The sequence below is a fragment of the Manis pentadactyla genome, chromosome X (assembly GCF_030020395.1).
Source record: "Manis pentadactyla isolate mManPen7 chromosome X, mManPen7.hap1, whole genome shotgun sequence".
Taxonomy (NCBI): domain Eukaryota; kingdom Metazoa; phylum Chordata; class Mammalia; order Pholidota; family Manidae; genus Manis; species Manis pentadactyla.
This window is the reverse complement of record NC_080038.1, coordinates 51,698,924-51,719,719: the sequence shown is the minus strand read 5'-3', so window position 1 is coordinate 51,719,719 and position 20,796 is coordinate 51,698,924. Positions and strand designations below refer to the sequence as shown.

At 35.8% G+C, this 20,796-nt stretch overlaps 1 protein-coding gene across 2 annotated transcripts in view; it reads right to left on the bottom strand.

The window, feature by feature from the left end:
- Positions 1-381: 381 nt before the first annotated feature.
- LOC130678820 (negative regulator of P-body association) overlaps positions 382-20,796 on the bottom strand; it is a 59,015-nt gene continuing 38,600 nt past the window's right edge. For both annotated transcript variants that reach the window (XR_008995032.1, XM_057495312.1), the window contains one exon: positions 382-635. The gene's annotated coding sequence lies outside the window, so the exon portion shown is untranslated. The remainder of the gene's footprint in view (positions 636-20,796) is intronic.

Below are 20,796 nucleotides of genomic sequence, written 5' to 3'. Positions count from 1 at the left end.
TAATTAAGATAACCTATTTAATACAGAATACTTTAGAAGTAGAAAATTACAAAGAACAAGTACACCAACCATCTTGACCAGAAAAACAGTGAACATGTGGAAAAATAATTACTATCATGAACATATACATAGATACCATAGAAAAATTGAAAGTGAAGTGAAGAGAATGTACTGGGAACTTAATTTTCTTTCAAATTTTACCCTCAAACTCTCCTCCCACTTTCCTGATATATTCTCACTACAAATAATGAGTGGATCACCATTTGCAGGAGGAAGGTCATATTTTGACACCAATTTTAGTAATATTTTATATTTAGAATTATTATGAAACATTTACTGAAAATTCAGTTTACTAGATAATAGTCATATAGAACTAACACATAAAATGAAAGAAAAAATTTATTGTGACCTTAATGGATTTATAGGAATTCAAAATTATGCAGCAAGGGCTGTGCCAACAAAACAGAGCATTGACTGGCTGCTGCAGGACCATCTCACAGGAATTATTTGCTTTGGTGGGTTCACCATGATCCAGGCCATGGCCTTCAATCTTAAATGTCTACAGCCTGATCTTGGTTATGTCCCAGAATTCATCCAAATTCAGGAGATGAAATTATGCTGATCATATCATAAGACTGAAAGAAATAAAAAAAGAAGGGCAATTTATTAATTTATACTGATAAAATGCAATTATCATACAGATCAGATATGTCTGTTGAGATAATAAAACCACATTTTCCCTTCTAGGAAGATTAAAAGGGAAGGAAAATAATTACAGCGTATTTTCATAAACATTAAATCAAAGTGACAGGATGCTAACTGGCTTCTTGCTTTAAACCTGATCTATTTGCTTACATAAAGAACATTTATTTGTCACACAAACCAGATGTTTCCATTGCCCTAGGCATTTTTTCCATGAAAAAAGTGGTAGGATGTCTACCTCTGTTTCTTGTTTTTGTAGGCTTCCATAACTGATCAACTGGCCCCATTCTGTCCCCATTACCCATCAACACATTCTTATATTCTTTAGAAAAAAAATCTATATTTATTTACACAGATAATTCATAAATATGTTGAACTGTATATAATCCAACCAACATAAACAAAATCAGTCTTGCCATTAAACTTCTGCCTTTCTTCAGCCCTGTATACCCAGAAGAAAACACCAGTATTGGTTCTTTGTAGAGCTTTTTCTATGCACTTAAACATATATACAGATAGTACTTATAGTAATACAAAGTTTTAGGTAAGAGGTTTTGAATACAAATTAGGTCATACCAAACATACTATCCTGCAACTAGTTTTAATCCACTTAATAATATGTCTAAATGATTTTCAGTATCAAAATAGATCTATCAGTATATTTCAACTGCCTCATGATGTTACATTGCATGACAGAATAATTTACTCAGTCCCGTTAAAAGACATTTGGTATTTTTGCAACTTTATAACAATTAAGGAAGAGTATTTGTTCATATGTAGGAGCATTTCCATAGGTTCTAAAAATGAAATAAGCAGCAAAGAGCATATATTTTAAATTTTTGATACTGATAAAATTCTATAAAAGTTAACCTCACAGACAGTGTATATTTCACCACATCCTGTCTAATTTAAGATAATGGAGATTTCATTAAAGCAAATATGATGGACTAAAAATTTTATGTCAAATTGTACTATATTTTCATGATTAATAATGAGGCCAACTTAATTTTTTGATGGGATCTTATTTTATATTGAACTATAGTTGATATACAATATTATATTGGTATCAAGTGTACAACATAGTGATTTGACAGTTATCTACAGTATCAAATGCTCACCCCAATCTGTATACTTACTGACAACACAGAAAGATATTAAATTACTTTTGAATATATGCCCTATGCTGTACATTCATATCTATGAACAATTTATACCATAACAGATTTTATGCCTTGTTCTCCCCTTCATTTATTTAACACACACACCCCAACCCCTACCCCATGGTAACCACCAGTTACTTCTCAGTGTCTATGAGTCTATTGCTGCTCTGTTTGTTTTGTTTAGATTCCATATATAAATGAAGTCATATGGTATTGTCTTTTTCTGCCGGGCTTACTTCTTTTAGCATAATACCCTTTAGGTCCATCCATGTGGCTGCAAATGGCAAGATTTCTTTCATTTTTATGGTTGAATAATATTCCACTGCATATATGTACACATCTTCTGTATCTAGCCATCTATTGATAGACACCTTGGTTGCTTCTCTATCTTGGCTATTGTAAATAATATGGCAATAAAGATAGGAGTGCTTGTATCTTTTTCAATCAGTGATTTAGTTGTCTTCAGGAAAATTCTCAGAAGTGGAATTATTGGGTTGTATGGTATTTCTATTTTTAGCTTTATGAGTAACTTCCATATTGCTTTCTATAGTGGCTACATCACTTTACATTCCAACCAAGAGTGTAGTAAGGTTCTCTTTTCTCCACATCCTCACCAACACTTGTTTCTTGTCTTTTGGAGTGGCCATTCTGACCCGTATGAATGATATCCCATTGTTGTTTTTATTTACTTTTCCCTAATGATTAGTGATGTTGAGCATCTTTTCATGTGCCTGTTTTCCATCTGCACGTCTTTCAAAAAATGTCTATTCAGGTACTCTGCCCATTTTGTAATTGGGATTTTTCTTGGTGTTGAGTCTTATGAGTCCCTTATATATTGTGGATATTAGCCCCTTATCAGATATATCATTTGCAAATATATTCTGCCACACAATACATACCTTTTTATTTTCTTGATAGTTTCCTATGCTGTACAGAATTTTTATAGTTTCATGCGTCCCACTTATTTTTGTTTTTCTTTTCCTTAAACTGGAAGATATGTCCAGGAAGAAGTCAACTCACAGCTTATGTTCAAGAGATTCCTACCTATGATTTCCTCTAAGACTGTCATGGTTTCATGACTTACAGTTAGTTTTCTAATCCATTTCAACTTTACTTTTCTGTATGGTGTATGACAGTGATCCAGTTTCATTCTCTTGCACATAGATGTCCAGTTCTACCAACAGCACTTATTGATGAGACTGTATGTAAGCATGACATCCCCAACTTTGTTCTCTCTCAAAATTGCTTTGGATATTCAGGGTCTCTTGTGGTTCCATATACATTTTAGGATTATTTGCTCTAGTTCATTGGAAAAAAACACTGGTATTTTGACGGGGATTGCAATGTAATATGTAAATTGCTTTGGAAAGGATGGCCATTTTGACAATATTAATTCTATCTATGAGCATGGCTACCTTTCCATTTATTTGTGTCTTCTTCAGTTTCTTTCATCAGTGTTTTACAGTTTTCAGAGTATAAGTCTTTCACCTCTTCATTAGGTTTATTCCTAGGCACTTTATTCTTTTCTATGCAATTGAAAATGGATTTTTCTTGATTTCTTCTTGCTAGTTAATTATTAGTATATTGAAATGCAACAGATTTCTGTGTGTTGGTTTTGTATCCTTCAACTCTACTGAAACCACTTATTCTAATAGCTTCTTGGTGGAATCTTTAAGGTTTTCTATATATAGCATCATGTCATCTGCAAATAATGACAGTTTTAATTCTCCCTACCAATTACAATGTCTCATTTCTTTGCATTATCTGATTGCTGTGGCTAGGACTTCCAGTACTATGTTGAATAAATGTGGTGAGAGTGTGCATCCTTGTCTTGTTCCTGATCTTAGAGGAAAAGGTTTCAGATTTACACTGTTGAGAATAATGTTAGCTGCCGGTTTGTCATATGTGGCATTTATTAGGTTGAGTTATGTTCAGTGTATAACAACATTGTTGAGACTTTTTATCACGAATGGATGTTGAATTTTGTCAAATACTTTTCAGCATCTGTTGAGATGATATAGTTTTTATCCTTCCATTTGTTAATGTGGTGTATCATATTGATTTGCTGATATGTTAGTATCCTTGTATCCCTAGAATAAATCCCACATGGTCACGATGAATAATCCATTGATGTACTTTTGAATTTGATTTCCTAATACTCTGTTGAGGATATCTGCATCTATGTCTATCAGGGATATTGTTCTGCCATTTTCTTTTTTTGTAATGTGTTTGTCTAGTTTTGATACTTCAATAATTCTGGTCTCCTAGAATGAGCTTGAAAGTATTCTCTCCTCTTTTATTTTTTGGAACACTTCAAGAAGAATAGGTATTATATCATACATAAACATTTGGAGTAATTTGTAATGCTATATGGTCCTACACTTTTTTGTTGAGAGCTTTTTGATTACCAACTCAATTTCATTACTGGTAATTGGTCTGTTCACATTTTCTGTTCCTTGCTATGTCAGTCTTGAAAGATTATGTTTCTAGGAATTTATCATTTCTTGTCCAACTTAATGGGTACAATTTTTGTAGAAATCTCTCATAATTCTTTGAATTTTTGTGGTGCCACTTTTTCACTTCTGATCTTGTTTAATGGTGTTCTCTCTTGATAAGTCTGGCTAAGGGTTTGCCTATTTTGTTTGTCTTTTGAATTACAAGTTTTGGTCTGTTGATCTTTTCTATTTTTGTCTATTTTATTTCTGCTTTGCTCTTTACTATGTCCCTACTAACTTTGGACTCTTCTTTTTTTCCTAGTTCCTTTAGTTGTAAGGTTAGATAATTTATTTGTGACTGTAGTTTTTCATGAGGTAGGCCTATATTTGTATGACCTTCAATCTTAGAACTTTTGCTGCATCCCATGTATTTTGAACCACTGTATTTCTGTTTTAATTTGTTTCCATGTGCTTGATTTCCTCTTTGATCTGTTTCTTGATCCACTGATTTAGAAGTATGTTGTTTAGCCTCTTTGTGTTTGAGCTACTTCCAGTTCTATTCTTGTAATTGATTTCTAGTTTCATACCACTGTGGTCTGAAAAGATGTTTGATAAATTTCAATCTTCTTAAATTTATTGAGACTTGTCTTGTATCCTATGATGTTACCTATTCTTGAGAACATTCCATGTGCACTTTGGAGCATATTTTGTTGCTTTTTGGTGGCATGTTCTGCATATATGTTGGGTCCATAAGTATTGCTACTTCTGTTATTTTCTCTTGTATTTGTTTGGACTATCTTTTTCCATCCCTTCACTTTCAGTCTATATGTGTCTTTAGATCTGAAGTGAGTCCCGTGTAGGCAGCATACTGATGAGTCTTATTTCTCTATCCATTCAGCCATCTTATGTTTTGGTTGGTGCATTTAGTCCACTTACATGTAGTGTAATTATTGCCATTTTGTTGACTGTTTTCTGGTTGTTTTTGTAGTTCCTCTCCATTCCTTTCTTCCTATCTTGCTCTCACCCCTTATGATTTGATGATTTTCTTTGGTGTTATGCTTGGATTGTTTTTTTTTTATCTTTTGTGTATCTATTGTAGGCATTAGATTTGCGGTTACCATAAGGTTCATATATAGCTTCCTATGTATTTAAAACAATCTATATTAACTTGATGGTTATATGATTTCAAACAATGTAAAAGTACTAAATCTTTCTTATTCCTCCTCATTTTATGTATATAATGTCATAACCTACATGTTTTTATTTTGTGTATCCCTTGGATAATTTTGTGTATATTTCATTTTATTACTTATTTTGAACTTTATAATCACCCTACCTTTACTGTAGATGTACTTTCCCTGATGAAACAATTTATATTTTAAAACATTTTCATCTAAAGAAGTCCCTTTTAACATACTTATAAGTCTGGGTTAGTGGTGGTTAATCTTTTTAACTATCACTTATATGGAAAACTGTTAATATCTTCTTAATTCTAGATGATAACCTTGTTGGTCAGAATATTCTCTGTTGAGATATTTCCCATTCAGCACATTGAATGCCAATCCTTCCTGGCCTCTAAAGTTTCTACTGATAAATCTGACACCTTTATCAGGTTTCCCTTATAAGTAACTGCCTAACTCTTGCTTTTTAAAATTCTCGGTTTATCTTTAATCTTTGCAATTTGAATTAATATAGGACTTGGTATGGACTTCCTTAGGTTCATCTTGTTAGAAGCTCTCTGTGCTTCCAGGAACTAGATGTCTATTTCCAGATTTTGTGTGGCGGGGGAAAGGGTGTCAGTTACTATTTCCTCAAACAGACTTTTTACCCCTTTGTCTCTCTCTTCTCCTACTGGGACCCCTATTATATGAATATTGCTTTGTTTAGAATTGTTGCAGAGCTCTCTTAGTATCTTCTCATTTTTAGAAATTCTTTTTTTCTCTCTGTTTTTCAGCTTGGCACTACCCTATCTTCCAGATCACTGATCCATTCCTCTGGTTCCAGAAGCCTATTACTCATTCCCTCTACTGTAATTTTCATTTATGTTATTGTATTATTCAGTTCTGAATGACTCCTTTTTATATTTTCTATCTCTGTTTAAATTTTCACTGAGACTGTAAATTCTTTTCCCCAGTTCTGTAAGTATCTTTTTGGCAGTTTCTTTGATTCTTTATCAGAAAGATTACCTCCATTTCATTTAGCAATTTTTCTGGTACTTTGTCTTGTTCTTTTGTTTGGAACATATTCTCTGCCTCCTCATTTTGTCGGGGTTTCGGTGTTTCTTCCTTTCTGTTAGTTAGGTCAGCTGTGCCTCCAGGTGTTGAAAGCAGTGCTTAACTTAGTAGGTGTCTTGTGGCAAGCAAAAGCTCAAAATCCCCTGGTCACCAGAATCCAATTATCTGTTGCAGCTGAGCCGGGGCTGCTGCTGTTGGGTTGTGGGTGTCCTTCTGCCTGTCTTTCAGGAATGGTGGATCTCCACTACTAGCCTCTGTGTGCCTCTTCCAGTAATGGTGTATCCCCATGGCTAGCCTTGCATGCCCTTTGTGTGACATGAAGCATTTCTGCTAGATATGTAGTGGGTGTGGCTTCCAGGTGCCTATTCATCAGCAATGGCAGGTTACTGCAGGGCCAAGTATTCTGGGCAGGGAAGGTACTCAGGGAATTGCTGGGGCTAGCCAGTGGGGCAGGTGGAGAGTCTCAGAGCTGACTCTCACAAGCATCTGGCCAGTTGGACTGTAGAAGGGCTGGAAAAGTGCCATCTACCTGTGCCTTCTCCTCCAGGGAAAGAGCACTCAGACACCTGTCCTTGCAGAATCCTTCCCAAAGCTAGCAAATCTTTCAAACTGCTGCCTCTGAGTACAGCAGGCCAGTCCTCAGCAACCTACTAGAGTCCTGGTCCCCCACAATGCTAAAATTCTCCCTGGTGTACATCCCCATTAATCTTCAAAGCTCAAAGAAATGGAGATTTGTCTTCCCAGACTAGGTCCCCAGCACTAGGTGTGCTGGATTCTTGGGCTTTCATCCCCTCCCCACTTCATTCCTCTCCCTATCACTTATGTGCTAGGATTGAGGAAGGGCTTAGATCCAGACTGATCACTGTTCTGCCCCTTTATCATTCTCAGTGTTGTACTCTTTTCTTGTACTCTTCAAATGTAGATGGTCTGTTCCGCAGTCCTCAGGTCATTTTCAGAGTTAGCTGTATTCAGTGTAGTTGCTTACTCAGTGTGGACAGAGGTTGTCACACTGACCTATTCCATCATCTTCTTCCAACCCCACCAATAAAGTTAATTTATTGTCACCATTGACCACTTACATTTTGTCTTCTAAGAACTGCCTATTCCTTGGCCAATTTTTTTTGGGCTATTTGTGATCTTGGATTACTATATGTGTTCTATATATTCTGACAATTAATAATTTATTCACTATATGTCTTAAATGTTATCACACTGTATGTTGTCTTCTAAGTTTATGATGCCTTTCTTCATAACGATTGAATATCTTACATAAAAATATTTTATTTGCAAAGGTAATAAACAGACACTGAAACAAGGGAAATGATATAAAATGTATAAAGATTAATATTTGTCCTAAAAACTCCATTCCCAATCTCCTGAAGTTAAGAAATGTTAATACAAGGCAGGCAGAGAAAAAGATGACCGAGTAGGAAGGCAAGGCAAAAACCTCCTCCTAAAAACCCATAAAACACAAACATACAGCAAACACAACTAAACCTGAAAATGACATGAAGATGGCAGAACTGACTACCTACATCTGGGGAAGAAGAGAAGCCCTCACCAAAAAGGGTAAAGTGGCAAAGCCAAGATCAGGTGGGACCCAAGCCATCCTCCAATCCCAGCCCACAAGTGGGAGGAAGAGGAATGGAATGGAGAGGTGGTAGGAGCACAGGATCACTGAACATCCGGCCCTGGAGATTTGCTCCAGGAGCAAGAGCCCACACTGCATGGTGCTCTGGTGATTAGTGGGGCTATACAACAAAGACTGGCCGAACACACAGGGAGGCTGATTCCAGCTGCTTGTGGAGAACAAACAGACTCTACTGGCCCCCCTGAGATAAAAGGAAAGCAGGCAGTTTGAGAGACTTCCCAACAGCAGGAGGGGGGGCACCAAAGGGGTGAGGGTTAGATGGAGCTCTCTGCTCAGGAGAATCAGCAGAAGGACGATACCACCCCAGACCACCCTTGGCCCAACAGGTCAGGAAATCTCAGGAGGCCCAGACATTCCATCCCCCTCACTGGAGGTGCAGCCCCAAGGCTCCTCCCTACACTTGCAGCCTGTGGACAGCTCACTTGGCCTGGGAGTGGTATCAGATTTTGCTTCCATGTAGGCAGAGGGAGATCCTCTCAGCTTTCTCAGCCCTGTTTCAGTCCAGACAGGGAAGTGCCTTTGGGAACCAGTCCCAGGAGCTCCTTCCTCCACAGGGGAGCCAGTTCCCATGCAACAGGCCTGGGCAGACACATACCAACCTGTCCACACCATTAACCCCAAAACACCTGCCACTATGGCAGACCAGAGTGCAGCCCTGCCCACAGCAACTCCAGCAGGACTTCTGCGCTGATCACAAAGGTGTGCTGAAAGCAAACTGCCTGCCTAGAATCAGACTACCATAAGCCAGACAGAAAGGTGACCCTGCCACTGCATGACAACAGCTGGGACTCCTGAACTGGAAAGAAAAGAGTCTTGAGCTTCTGGGCACAGGAGGGTGCCTCCTGAATAAGCCAATTACTCCACAGGAAAAAACACGGAAACACTGACAAAATGGGGAGGCAGAGGAATATGTTCCAAACAAAACTACAAGACAAAACATCAGAAAGAGGACTAAATGAAACTGAAATCACCAATCTTATTTATAAAGACTTCAAAGTAAAAGTCATAAAGATGCTCACAAACGTACAGAAAAATATTCAAGATCTCATGGAGGACTTCAACAAAAAGAAAGACCTGAAAAAGAGACACTTAGAGATGAAGACTACAGTCTGAAATGAAATATACAATGGAGGGATTTAATAGCAGATCATCACAGGTTGAAGAAGTTGTAAATGATATGGAAACTGGGGAACAATGAAGCTGAAAAACAGAAAAAAATGATCTCTAGGAATTAAAATAATAAAAGAGCAGTGTGACCAATTCAAATGGAACAATATTCACATAATAAGGGTATCAGAAGGAGAAGAGAGAGAGAAATGGATAGAAAGTGTCTTTGGGGAAATAACTGTTGAAAACTTTCCAGTCTGGGGAAGGAATTTGATACTCAGGTTATGGCAGTATAAAGAACCCCCCTCCTAACAAAAGGACACCAGGAAGACATCAAGATATATAATAATTAAAATCACAAAGGTCAAGGACAAGGAGAGACTATTGAAAGCAGCCAGAGAGAGAAAAAAGATTACTTATACAGGAAACCCCATCAGGCTCACCACTCTTCTCAGCAGAAACTTTACAGGCCAGAAGGGAGTGGCATGATATACTTAATATAATGAAAGAGAAGGACCTCCAACCAATAATCCTCTACTCAGCAAGACTGACATTTAAATTTGAAGCAGGCATTAAACAATTTTCAGATAAATAAAAGTTGAAGGAATGACCACCACTAATGTTAAAGGATATGTTAAAGGAACTTTTGTAAATGGAAATGTTCCTAAGGCTAAATAGGTTTTACGAGTGAAAATAAACCCACAGCAAAGGTAGTAGACCAGTTAATTACCAAGCAAGTACAAAATTAAAATCAACTACTCATAAAATCAGGAAAGGGATACACGAAAAGTGAAGATTATACTTCTAGCTTGTGTTTGAAATAGAGTAAATAGCGATTTAAGATATACTGTAACATAGTAAGGAAGCTATCCTTGAACCTTTGGTAACCACAAACCTAAAGCCTCCAATGTATGCACAAAAAAAAAGGAAAGAAAGAATAAAATAATGAAAGAATGAAGGCAGGAAGGAAGGAAAGAAAGAAAAAGGAATAAAGAAAAAAACAAAATCTAATCACAACACAAAAGAAATCCATAAAATAACAAGAGTATAAGAGAGGAACAGAGAAGAGATTTAAAAAAACAGAAAACAATTAATAAAATGGCAATAAGTACATATCAATAACCACCTTAAACATAAATGGACTGAATGCACCAATCAAAAGACACAGAGTGGCAGAATGAATAAGGAAACAAGATCCGTCTATATGATGCCTACATGGGACTCATTTCAGACCCAAAGACATACACAGACTAAATGTGAAGGGATGGAAAAAAGATATTCCATGTAAATAATAAGGAGAAAAAAGCAGAGTAGCAGTACATACATCAGGCAAAATAGATTTCAAAACAAAGTTACAAGAGACAAAGAAGGACATTACATAATGATAAAGGAGTCAGTCCAACAAGAGGATATAACCATTACAAATAACTATGCACCCAATACAGGAGCACCAACATATGTGAAACAAATACTAACAGAATTAAAGGAGGAAATAGACTGCAACATACTCACTTTACAAGACTTTAACACACTACTCATATCAAAAGACAGATCAACCAGACAGAAAATAAGTAAGGAAACAGAAGCAGTGAACAATAAACTAGATCAGATGTACTGAAGATATCTGCAGAACAATCCACACAAAAGCAGGAGGATACACATTATTCTCAAGCGTATATAGTACATTTTCCATAACAGATCACATACTAGGCCACAAAAAGAGCTTTCATTAATTTAAAAAAATCAAAATTGTATCAAGCAGCTTATCAGACCATGATGGTATGAAACTAGAAATAAATTACACAAAGAAAGCAAAAAAGCCTACAAACATATGGAGGCTAAACAACACACTTCTAAATAATCAAAGGATCAATGACCAAATTAAAACAGAAATCAAGCAATACCTGGAGACAGATGGAAGAAAAACTCAGCAGCCGAAAGCATGTGGGATACAGTAAAGGCAGTTTTAAGAGGAAACTACATAGCAATACAGGCATACCTGATAAAAGAACAATCTCAGATAAATGGTCCAACCTCACAATTAAATAAACTAAAACAAGAAAAAATGAAGCCCACAGTTAGTAGAAGGAGGGACATAATAAAGAAAAGAGTAGAAATAAATAAAATAGAGAAGAATAAACATTAGAAAAGAATCAATGAAACCAGGAGCTGGTTCTTTGAGAAAATAAACCAAATAGATAACCCTCTAGCCAGATTTATCAAGAAAAAAAGAGTGTACACACATAAACAAAATCAGAAATGAAAATGGAGTAATTGCAATGGACACCACAGAAATACAAAGAATTATTAGAGAATATTGTGAAAAATTAAATGCCAATAAATCGGACAACCTAGAAGAAATGGGCAAATTCCTAGAAAAATACAGCCTTCCAAGACTGACCCAGGAAGAAACAGAAAATCTGAACAGACCAATCATGAGCAACATCACTGAGCTGGAAATCAGAAACTCCAAACTAGCAAAATTCCAGGACCAGATGGCTTCATGGCTAAATTCTACCAAACATTTTAAGAAGACATAATTCCCATCCTTCTTAAAGTATTCCAAGAAGTAGAAGAGGATGGAGTACTTCAAACTCATTCTAAGAGGCCAGCATTCCCCTAATACCATAATGGGACAAAGGCCCTGCAAAAATACAAAATTATAGACCAATATCCCGATAAATATATCCCTTCTAACTTTCCTTGTTACTCAAATGTAGCCTTAAGTGGTTTCCAACTTCTATGTGCTTTCCCTATGATGTTGGATATGACATCAGGAAAGGTCCTTCCTGGCACTGAGGACAAAACTGATTATTGATTAGCAATGCTTTTGAAGAACAATCTTAATCAAAATGGGGAAAAATTAAGATTAATAAAAGGAAACCTCACTAAAATGGGGCTGGAGGCGAGCAGGGGGCTTCTCATGTACTACTGCTTGTCCTCAGTTGCAGACTCAACTGGAACAGACTGACCATTGCAAGTGGATAATACTTTACCTACTACTTTACCACCCCATAAGGAAGGAAAGTGTTCCTCCTCCCCTGGCAATAGCCCAGGCAATGACAGACTGTTACAGTTCAGCCAATGAAAAGCCACAATACTTTAAACTCCCAGGTAACTCCAGTAGAATTTTTGTCTATAACAGCCCTCCCAACTCTAACTTCCTCTCCTTTGTTCTCTGAACTTGCCTATGGTAGCTTTCTTCTCCTGAATTTTAATCACCTTCTCTTCCTGAATAAACCCATTTTTGTGGGTAAGGGGCACTTTAATTCCTAAGGTTAGCAGTATATAGACACCAATAATTACTTTAAATGTACATGAACTAATTAATTAAACCATAAGAAAAAGAGTGGCCCAATGTATGAAAAAAAGGACCCAACTCAATGCTGTATACAAGAGACTCACTTTAGCTTTAAGGAAATATAAAGACTAAAAAGGAAGGGATAGAAAATAAATATATTCCATGTAAATGGAAACCAAAAGAAAGCTGGATAAAGTAAACTTATATCAGAAAAAACTGATTTTAAGAAAGAGACTTTAATAAGAAACAAGAAGGTCATTATAAAATGATCAGTGGGTCAATGTAAGAGGATATAGCATTAGTAAAAACTTATGCACCCAACAACAAGAGCATGGAAATATATGAAGCTATAATATATAAACAAATGTAGAAGGAGAAAAAGACTGTAATAAAATAAAAGTAGAGGAATTAAATAACCCACTTTAATCAATGGATAGATCATACAGACAGAAAATTAATAGGGAAACACTGGACTTAGAAAACACATTAGACCAGATGGACTTAACATTTATAAGACATTCTATCTAAACCCAGAAGAATATACATCTTCTCAAGAGCACATAAAACATTCTCCAGAAAAGATCATACTTTATGCCACAAAGCAATGCTTAGTAAAGTCAAGAAAACAGAAATCATGTCAAGAATATTTACAGACAACACTGATATCAAACTAGAAATTAGATACAAGAAGAAAACTGGAAATTTCAGAAATATGTGGAGTCTAACAACACACTACAGAATAAACACAATTGGTCAAAGAAATCCAAAAAGAAATTTAAAAAAAATCTCGAGTCAAATAAAAATTGAAATATAACATACCAAAATTTATGCAAAATTTATTCAAAAAGGTTACAGCAAAAGCAGTTCTAACAAGAAAGTTCATAGCAATAAATGCCTACATTAAGAAATAAGAAAGGTCTGAAACTAACCTAACTTTAAACCTTAGTGAACTAGAAGAACAAGCTAAGCCCAAATTTAGTAGAAGGGAGGAATTAAGAAAGATCATGTTGGAAATAAATGGAACAGATTCTAAAAAGACAATAGAAAACATTGAAACCAACAAACTAGTTGTTTGAAAAGATAAGAAAATTAGACAAACTTTTAGGTGAACAGAAAAATAGACAGGGCTTACATAAAATCAGAAGTGAAAGAAAAGACAGTATAACTGAACTGATACCACAGAAATACAAAGGATCAAAAGACACTAATACAAACAATTATATGCAAGCAAATTGGAAACATTTAAGAAATGGAAAAACTCCTAAAAATATACAACCACCCAGGACTCAATCAGAAAGAACAAAAAAATCTGAATGGCAAAATTACTAAAAAAGAGATTGAATCAGTAACAAGAAACCTCCCATCACACAAAAGTCCAGGGCCAGATGGATTCACTGGTGAATTCTGAAAAACAGTAAGAGATGAATTAATATGACTCCTTCCTAAACTTTTCAAAAAAATAGAAGAGGAAGGAATACACCCTAAATAATTTATGAGGACAGCATTACCCTGATACCAAAAGTAGACAAGGAAACCACAAGAAAAAATATTATAGGGCAATATGCATGATGAACATGGATATAAAAATGCTCAACAAAACATTAGCAAAATGAATTCAACATCATGTGAAAATAATCATACACTATTATCAACTGCAATTTATTCCAAGGATGCAAGGATGTTTCAACATCTACAAATCAAATATGATACACCACATTAACAAAATAAAGGTACAGTCATATGATCATCACAATTGATGCAGAAAAGGTATTTGATAAAATTAATCATTCATGACTTAAAAAATTCTAAACAAACTGGATATAGAGAGAACATATGGGAACATAATAAAGGACATATGTGACAAGCCCCTACCTAACATATTCGATGGGGAAAAGCTGAAAGCCTTTCTTCTTAGAACAGGACAAAGACAAGGATGCTCACTTTGACCTCTTCTATTCAACATACTACTTGAAGTCCTAGCCAGAAAAATGGAGCAAGAAAAAAAAATCCAAATAAGTGAGACATAAAATTATCTATTTACAGGGGATATGATATTATATATAAAAAGCTCTAAAGAGTACACCAAAAAGCTTTTAGAACTAATGACTGAATTCAGTAAAGTTGCAGGATACAAAATCAATATACAAATATCTATTTTGTTTCTATACACTAATAACCACCTATCAGAAAGAGAAATTAATATAACCATCTCATTTATAATTCCATTAAAACAACAAAATGTCTTGCAATAATTTTAAATGAGACATATGACCTATACACTGAAAGCTGTAAGACACTGATAAAAAAAAATGAAGGCAAAAGTAAATAGAAAGATAGCCCATCCTCATGGACTGTAAGAACTAATAATGTTACAATGTCCTTACTACCAAAATCAATATACAACCTCTATCAAAATTCAAATGGCATTTTTCACAGAAATAGAACAAAGAATCCTATAATTTGTATGGAATCACAATAGATCCCAAACACCCAAAGAAATCTGCAGAAAGAAAAACATGAAGGCACCACACACTTTGATTTCAAACTATATTACAAATCTATAGTAATCAGAAAAGTATGGTATTAACATGGAAAGAGAAACACACATAGGATACCAGGGGAAAAGATGGCAAAGTAGGAAGGCAAGGCAGAAATCTCCTCCCATATACACACCACAGAAGTAAGTACAGCAAATACAACTACCCTAAAACCAACCTGAAGACTGAGGAACAGACCATCTACAACTGTTGAAAAAGGGGAGACCACATAAAGAAGGGTAAAGTGGCACAGCCATGATCAACTAGGAACCAAGCCCTTCAGCTATACCAGTCCACAATCAGGAAGGACAGGAATGGACCTGGGAGGGGATAAGTGCTCAACAATGCTGCACACCTGGCCCTACAGATCTATCCTGGGAATACAAGTCCACATTGCATTGTGGTTTGTTGGAATAATGCATCTGGACAACATAGACAGTTGGAATACTCTGGGAGGCAAAGACTATTGCTGCTTGTGGAGCAAAGGCACACTCCATCAGTGCCACTGAGACCCAACATAGAAGTTTGAATGATTTACCAGCAGCAGGAAGTATGCCAGAGGGGTGGGGGTTGAATAGGCCTCTCTAAAGGAGAAATGACAAGCAGAGGACAATTCCTCACCCTCCCTGCACTCAGCTGGTCAAGTGCTTGTAGGAGCAAGCTCCAAATGCTCCATTTCCCTCACTGGCAGCTGGGCACCATGGTGTACTTCCTTGGTCACCCACCCATCTAACCAGCATGCGAGGCCCATCAGTAGTCAGACATTGCTGCACGGAAGAGACTTTATTGCCCAGCAGGGAGAGGAAGACTTTCCCACCTTTCCCAGCCCTCTCAAAGCTGAACTGATGAGGCGCCTGAGGAAGCCAGATCCCAAAATTCCATCTCCCTCATTGGCAGCTCAGCCTTACAACCATGCTCCCTAAGCAACTGCCCCACATACCACACCAGCCCAGCAGTGGCTTCTATTGCTGCCCTCAGGGAGAGGGCAGCCCCACCCACAAGAGTCCCAGCAGAAGCACCTCAGAACACAAAGGACATGCAGAGGCAAGTTGTCAGCCTCTGCTGACAGATATCAGCCACTGCCTACAGATACACAGAAAGGTGGCCCCACCCAAATCTCACCAACAACTACAGCTCCACCAAAATGGGGAAACAGGCACTGACATGGAAAAATTCTTGAGCTTCAGGGCACCACAGATGCATTCATCATAAAGTCATTATTTGCAAGATCAGGAGGCATAGCAGATCTATTTAACACAAAGGAAGAAACACAGAAACCCAGACAAAATGAAGAGGCAGAATACGTTACAATAAAAGAACATAAGACACCAAAAAGGAGGCTAAATGGAATGGAGGTTAATCTTCTTAATAAAGATTTCAAATTTAAAGACATAAAAATGCTCGCTGACATGGGGGAAATAATTGATGATCTCAGTGAGAACTAACAAAGAGATAGAAAATTTGATAAAGAGCCACTCAAAGCGGAAGAATACAATAATTGAAATGAAAAATGAAACAGAGGAAATGGATAGGACTGCTAAAAGTAAAGGAAAGAATCAATGTGATGCAACAGGAAATTAAACAAGTTGACCAACAGAGAGGAAAAAGACTTTCTAAAAATGAGAAGATACTAAGACAGCCATATGGCAACTCCAAACAAAACAATACTTGCATAGTAGGGGTAACAGCAGGAGAAGAGACAGACAAAGAGTAGAAAGCCTCATTGAAGAAATAATACCTGAAAATTTCCATAATCTGGGGAAGGAAAGATACCCAGGCCCTTGAACCTCAGAGAGCCCCTAACAGGAGGAACCCCAGGAAGACAACACCAAGGCATATAGTAATTAAAATGGCAAAGATTAAAGATAAAGAGAGAATCTTAACAGTAGCAATAGTGGCAGACAGTTACCAATAAGGGAAACTCTGTAAAGCTTTCAGTACATTTCTCAGCAGAAACATTACAGACCAGAAGGGAGTGGCACGAAATATTTAATGTATTGAAAGGGAAAAACTTACAACCAAGAATCCTCTACTAAGCAAGGTTATCATTCAGAATTGAAGGAGAGGTTAAAAGTTTCCCAGCTAGATGAAGGTCAAAAGAATTCACCACCATGAAACTGGCCTTACCAGCTATGTTAAAGGGACTTTTGTAGATGGAGATGTTCTTAAGCCTAAATGTTTCCATCAGTGAAGATAAACGTACAGTAAATGTAGAATACCAATTACTAAGGAAGTATGAAGTTAAAAAAGCAAAAGTAGTAAAATCAGGTTTATACAAAATCAGTCAAGGGATACAAAAAATATGTAGATTAGGATATCTTGTACATACAGTGTCAAGGAAGAACAATTAAAAAGGTAGTACTTTTACATTGTGCTCAAAATACAGCAACCATAAATTTAAATAAGACTGCTATACATATTTAGGAAGCTATCTGTGAAAGTATGGTAACTACAAACCTAAAGCCTATAATACAGAAGAAAAAAATATTTTAAAAAGGAATCCAGGCATAACACTAAACAAAGCTATGAAATACTAAGCTAAGAAAAGGGCATAAGAGAGGAAGAGAGGAATGCAGAGGAACTACAAAAACAACCAGAAAACAATTAATAAAATGGCAGTAAGTACATATCTATCAATAATTTAAATGTAAATAGAATAAGTGTAACAAATCAAAAGACACAGGGTGGCAAAATAGGTAAAGAAAGAACACCCATCTACATGCTGCCTACAAGAGACTAATTTTAGGCCTAAAGAGATACACAGACTTACAGGAAAGAGATCGGAAAGATATATCATACAAATAAAAGGGAGAATAAAGGAGTAGCAGTACTTACATCAGATAAAATAGATTTAAAACAAAGAAAGTAACAAGAGACAAAGAAGGTCATTACATAATGTTAAAGGGGTCTATCCAACAAGAGGATATAACCATTAAATATCTATACATGAAACAGAGGGGCACCTACATATGTAAAACAAATATGAATAGAATTGAAGGGGGAAATAGATTACAACACATATCTTAGGAGACTTTAACATACCATTCACATCAATAGACAGATCAACCAGACAGAAAATAAATAAGGAAACAAAATCATTGAACAATACCTTAGATGTAAAGACTTAAGAGATATCTACAGAACACTCAACCCAAAAACAGAAGGATACAAATTTTTCTCAAGTGTACATGGAATGTTCTCCAGAATAGTTCACATACTAGGCCACAAGAAGAACCTTAATAAATTAAAAAAAGATTGAAATTGTTTCAAGCAGCTTCTCATAAAAAAATGGTATGGAACTAGAAATAAATTACACAAAGAAAACAAAAAACCCTACAAATACATGGAGGCTAAACAATATGCTTCTAAATAATCAATGGATCAATGAACAAATTAAAGCAGAAATCAAGCAATAGATGGAGAAAAATGAAAACAAAAATTCAACAGTTCAAAATTTGTGGGACACCACAAAAGAACTCATAAGAGGAAAGTACATAGCAGTACAGGCTTACCTCAAGGGACAAGAACAATCACAAACAAACAATCTAAATTCACAATTAAAGAAACTAGAAAAAGAAGAACAAATGAAACCAAAGTTAGCAGGAGGAGGGAAAAAATAAAGATCAAAGTAGAAATAAATAATATAGAAAATAAAACAATAGGAAAAAAAATAACCAAAAGTTAGTCCTGTAAAAAATAAAATACATAAATCCCTAGCCAGACATATCAAGAAAAAAAAGAGTTAAAAATAAACAAAATCAGAAACAAAGACGGAATAGTCATAATGGATACCACATATATACAAAGGATTATTAGAGAATACTATGAAAAATTATATGCCAAAAAATTGGACAACCTAGAAGAAATGGACAAATTCCTAGAAAGTTACAACCCTCTAGGACTGACCCAGGAAGAAACAGAAACCCAAAAATACCACTTACCAGCAATGAAATTGAATTGATAGTCAAAAACTCTCAACAAAAATCCATGACAAGATGGCTTTAATGCTGAATTATACCAAACATTTAAAGAAGACCTAATACCCATCCTTCTTAAATTATTCCAAAAGGCAGAAAAGGAGAGAATACTTTCAAACTCATCAACGAGGCCAGCATCACTCTAACACCAAAACCAGACAAAGACACTAAAAGAAAATAAAATTATAGACAAATATCCCTGAAAAAAAATCCTCAATGAAATATTAGCAAATCGATCAAAAATATATCAAAAGGATCACCCAACATGACCAAGTTGGGATTTATTCCAGGGATTCAAGGATGGTATAGTATTTATAAATCCATCAATATCATATACCACATTAACAAAATGAAGGATAAAAACCACATGATCATCTATGTGGATGCTCAAAAAGCACTCAACAAAATTCAACATCCATTCATGATAAAAACTCTCAACAAAATGAATATAGAGAGTACCTAAACATAATAAAGGCTATATACAACAAACCAAGAGCTAACATCATACTCAATGGCAAAAACCTGAAAGCTTTTCCTCTAAGATCAGGAACAAGAAAAGAATGTCCACTCTCACCACTTTTATTCAACATAGTACTGGAAGTCCTAGCCATAGCAATCAGACAACACAAAGAGATAAAAAGCATCCAAAATGTAAGGAAGAAGTTAAACTGCCACCATTTGCAGATGACATGATATTATACATAGAAAACCATAAAGAATACACCAAAAAACTATTAGAATTAATAACTGGATTCAGCAAAGTTGCAGGACACAAAATTAATACACAAAAATTTGTTTCAGTTCCATATACAATGAAAGAGAAAACAGGAAAAAATTCCACTTACAATTGCATCAAAATAATAAAATACCTAGGAATAATCCTAACCAAGGAAGTGAAATACTTATACTCTGAAGACTGTAAGACACTTGTCAGAGAAATTAAAGAAGACACAAGTAAGTGGAAATCTATCCCATGCTCATGGATAGACTATTATCAAAATAAAAATCCTGCCCAAAGCAATTTATAGATACAATGCAATCCCTATCATAATACCAACAGCATATTTCAATGAACTATAATAAATAGTTCTAAAATTCATATGGAACCACAAATGACCCCAAAGAGCCAAAACAATCCTGAGAAAGAAGAACGAAACTGGGGGGATTACTCTTCCTGACTTCAAGCTATGCTACAAAGCTATAGCAATAAAAAATATGGTACTGGCCAACGATAGATGCATAGATCAATAGAACAGAATAGAGATCCCAGATATAAGTCTGTGCATATATGGCCAGTTGATATATGATAAAGGAACCATGAATATATAGTGGGTAAAAAACAGCCTCTTCAGTAACTGGTGTTGATAAAACTGAACAGCCATGTGCAAGAGAATGAAACTGGATTACTGTCTAACTCTATAGACAAAAGTAAACTTGAAATGGATCAAAGACCTGAATGTAAAACATGGAACCATAAAACTCTCAGAAGAAGTCATAGGCAAAAATCTCTTGAACATAAGCATGAGCAATTTTTTCTTGGACATATCTCCTCAGGCAAGGGAAGCAAAATCAATGATGAATAAGTGTGTCTACATCAAACTAAAAAGCTTCTGTATAGCAAAGGACATCATCAGCAGAACAGGACAACCTACGGTATGGGAGAATATATTCATAAACAATTTATTCCACAAG